At 41.7% G+C, this 4,393-nt stretch overlaps 1 non-coding gene across 1 annotated transcript; it reads left to right on the forward strand.

The window, feature by feature from the left end:
- Positions 1 to 1,365: 1,365 nt before the first annotated feature.
- On the forward strand, positions 1,366 to 1,472 carry LOC130741589 (small nucleolar RNA R71). Its single transcript, XR_009020479.1, has one exon. It is a non-coding gene; the product is annotated as a small nucleolar RNA R71 (small nucleolar RNA).
- The last annotated feature ends 2,921 nt before the right edge of the window (positions 1,473 to 4,393 follow it).

Genomic DNA, 4,393 nt, shown 5'->3' on the forward strand with positions numbered 1-4,393 from the left:
CCAGTAGCTAAGAAGGGTCGGCCAAGAATGAGAGGAATCTTAGCATCCTCTTCCATGTCCAGCACCACAAAGTACACAGGGAACACATACTTATCCACCTTCACCATAACATCTTCAATGATCCCATAAGGTGTTTTTAGGGATCGGTCCGCCATTTGTAAGGAGAGCATGGTCGGGGTGACCTCTCCTAAATTCAACCTTCTAAACATGCTAAGCGGCATCAAGTTGATGCTCGCTCCCAAATCACACAAGGCTTCAACAACAGTCAACCCCTCAATCTCCACTAGAATAGTAAAACTCCCGGGATCTCTCCTCTTTTTAGGCATCTTCCTTTGCAAAATGGCACTACACTCTTCGGTCATCAAGATAGTTTCATCGACCTCACTCAACTTCCTTCTCTTACTGAGGATATCTTTCATGAACTTAGCATAGATTGGCATTTGCTCCAAGGCTTCGGAGAAAGGAATATTAATATGGAGTTTCTTAAAAACTTCCAAGAACTTAGAAAATTGTTTATCCAAATTTTTCTTCACCAACGCCTTGGGAAATGGAATCTTGCGGAGTTCAGGAGTATGGGTATTTACAACTCTAGTCCTAGTAGGCTCTCTAGCTCTTTCCTCCATAACACCCTCATCTCTTTCTTCCTCAGCTTTCTCATTTTTCTCTCCCTCAATTTTTTCCTCTGGCTCATGTAACACTCTTCCACTCCTAGTAGAAACCACAGCAGTATTTTCTTGCTCAGTCAAAGTTAAAGTTTCGGAAGAAAACTTACCTTGGTGATTCTCGGACATTTGCTTTTCTAGCTGTCCCAATTGACTCTCCAAGCTCTTGATAGCCATATCATGGCTCTTGTAATTGCTCGATGTATGATCAATGAATCTCTCAATCAGCTCTTCAAGACTCCTCTTGCCAACCGTATTTACAACAATTTGCGGCTGGACAAGAGGCCCTTGCTCTGAGGTTGGAGCTTTTACTCCTTGAGTCAATGTTCTGACCTTGCCAACATCATCATTAACAGTACACTGGTTACTATCATGAGATTCACCACAAAATTTGCACTCCCAACTAGTTACTCTCGCTCCAATTGACTTGGCATCCTGAATATGTTTCCGCATTTCCGCTACCTCCTCGGAGAGTTGCTTGTTGGAGGCTATGAGCTTATCATAAGATTCCACTTCAAAAGAGCTTCTTCGGATCTGGCGTTCATTCTCGGAGTTCATGGCTCTCATCGCCATTTTCTCTATCAAATCATACCCCGCTTGTGGGGGAAGAGCATCGAACTCCCCACTTGAAGCCGCGTCCAAACCAAACCGTGATGAATATAGTAACCCATCATAAAACTTCGCCACACATTCGGCTTGGGTGAGATTGTGTTGAGGACATTTCCTCAAAAGCTTCTTGAAATGCTCCCAAGCCTCATAAAGATTTTCATCTGAGGATTGTGTGAACGTCATGATGTCATTTTTCAATTTCCTCAAGAGGGACCTTGGGAAGAACCTCCTTGTGAATTTTTCTGCAAGGTCTTCCCAAGTAGTGAGACTCCCTTGAGGTTGTGAGTTCAGCCAATCCTCTGCTGCATCCTTCAAAGAGAAGGGAAATAGGCTCAACCGAATTGCTTCTGTAGAAACATTCACCACCCGATAAGAGAAGAGTTAATGCACAAGAAGAACGTTTACCACCGGCCAAGGGAGTTGTTGGTCAATCTGCAAGTGCACAGATATCTCCGGGTTTTAATTTATCGAACCACAGGGAATTGGAATGCGAGTTCAGTTTAAGATTCAAGTTCAAGGTTGAAAAGCAAGTAAAATTCAGTTTTAATAATTGGTTGTTTCTTGAGTTTGCTAAAAGACAAGTAATCAAGTAATAAAGCGATTGAAAAGCAGAGAACTTGTTCCGACCTAGGATAATAAGCTCATGAGCTTAGTCTTACTTCACCGTCGAGAAACGGAAGAAGACTTCCATCTCCAAATTTGACTCAGACGTAGTTCGCTTCTTTTTAGGTGTGAAGCAGTGTCAAACCAAACTACCCAAAAAGCATTAGATCTCCCTGAAAAGGAGGTGATCCAGCCGCACCTTCCAGTACGGCTACCTTGTTACGACTTCACTCCAGTCACCTTGGGTTCTTGTTCGACTAATTCAGTTTTAGCAAACCTCCCTATTCAATTAATCCTGAGTCTCTCCTTGATGTTCTAGCCTAGATAGTTATCTATCGATGCCTCGTAAAGAAAACCCTTTCTAATCAAAAGATAGGTTCAATTCCTTGACAACCTAAACATTTGTTAGAAGCACTAAGCATGCAATTCAGGCCAACAAACCCCAACCCTTCCTCTATTCCTAGCAGCAAGTATAGAAGAGGTAATCTCACAACAAGTCCCAATCCTATAACAAACTATCGTTATGATTATAGAAAAGTAAGAAGCTAGCATGCATACAAGCTTGAAAGATAAAGCATAGAAGTGAGATTCAAGGGTTTACTCAGAACATCATGAATAGAAAAGGAATGAAAGCTAAAACATCCAAAGTCTTACAAAGAACCCAAAGCAAAAAGGGTTTTTAGCCAAGCATGGCTAAAGAATCCATACAAGAAGAGAAGGATAAAACCTGGAACATGGACTTGGAGAATGCTTCTCCTCAAGCTCCAGAGCCTAACCCTACTTCTAACTTATTTAGCAATGTATAGAAATGACAAAAGTTACAAAAGAAATGGCAAAAAGCCTATTTAAAGGCTAACAGGTCGAGTCTGGGCGCTCAGGCGCCAATTCAGAGCGTCTGAGCGCCAATTGCACTTAAAAAACATGCTCTCTGGACCAATTGGCGCCTAGGCGCCCATCCCCCAGCGCCTAGGCGCTTGAGCTCGCTTGAAAAGGGCTTTTTGGCTTCTGAAACTCCTCTTTTAAATCCTTTTTAAGTTTTCCATCAATTCCATGCTTATTGGCCTTCTTCCTTCTTCAGTTCCTGATCTGAAACTTAACCAACAAGCCAAGGAGAATTCTAGAAGCTCAAAGTTTATTAGCACATGAGATCCTTCAATTAACACAATAAAACCATGCAAGTCCTAAACTTTACTCAAAATGCAAGAAAACTCCCTATAAAACTACTAAATTACCAAAGCCAAATAAAGACTAAAGAAAATATAAAAATGCATGAGAATGCATGTAACAATACATGAGACTCAACAAAAAGACTCAAAACACACAAAGAAATGACCCTAAAAACACTACTAAAATAGGATCATCAGGAGTAAAGAGAAGCTTCAGTTACCAAGGACTGAACCTCGAGAAACTGTAGGAGCATTAACTTTCAGAGAGAGAATGAAGCCTATATAAAGCGATGGAGAAGAGGGTAAGCTTCACAACTCGATCAATACCATAATCAGAAATGGCTTCATACATGGTTGCACTGGAAGAGCTCAGAAGGAAAGCCTTCGAGGAAGACATGTTCCTGAACATCCGGCACCCTGATGGTACACGAACAATACATGAGCTTACGACGACACTGCTTGATGAGGACCTTTGTCCAGAGCTGGAAAAGGAACTGAAAGAATTCCTTGCCTTCGTGGAGGAGATTCAGGAACTCAGCCAGCTTGAGCTGAATTTTCTGGAAGAAAAGGAAGCTATGGAAAATATGCTCAAGACGACAGAAGATAGTCTGGAGAAGGAGGAGCTGAACGGCAAACTCAACAACATCCAGTATTCATTGGATCGTCTGGAGAAGGAGAGGGTAGAGCAGCGCCAAGAGTGCAGAAGAATGAGGAAGGATCCTCCATTCTAGATTTAGGAAGTAAGATGTATGATGTAAAAGCATAAATTATATGAATAAAGAAAAACATTTGCAAACACAATGTCATTTATATATATATGCAAAGATAAACCAGAGTAAGTAATGCAAAGGAAATAGAAATGCAAATAAATTAAGTTAAGAAAAATGAAAGAAATCCTAAAACTAAGGTTTGTCAGAGCGACGCAGGAGTTCTTGAAGAAATTGCTTCATGTCCATCAGCAGAGTCTCATGAGTATTGAGACGTTATTCCATGATGTCAAGTCTGGAAGAACTTGGCTGCGCAGAGCTAGAGGGAACAGTCTGAGCAGATTGATGATCTGGAGTGGAGTCAGAAGCAGCAGGAGTGAAGATCACTGGTGCAAGAGCTTGACATCTAAGAGCTTCAGCTTCAGCTTCAAGTCTCTCAGCTTCTAATCTTGCATTTTCAGCTTGTACAGCTGCTTGACGTGCAGCATCTTCTGCTTGCTCTTTCTTTCTTCTGGCCTCTTCAACAGCTTCAAGTAACTTAGTTCTTTGCTGTTGTTCATGCAGAGCCACTCTTCTTGTAAACCGCTGCCTAGCAGCCTCTATCCTTTGATCCCTTTCTGCAGTGAGATGACTCATCATAGCAGGA

This window comes from Lotus japonicus, chromosome 2 (assembly GCF_012489685.1).
Source record: "Lotus japonicus ecotype B-129 chromosome 2, LjGifu_v1.2".
Lineage (NCBI taxonomy): Eukaryota > Viridiplantae > Streptophyta > Magnoliopsida > Fabales > Fabaceae > Lotus > Lotus japonicus.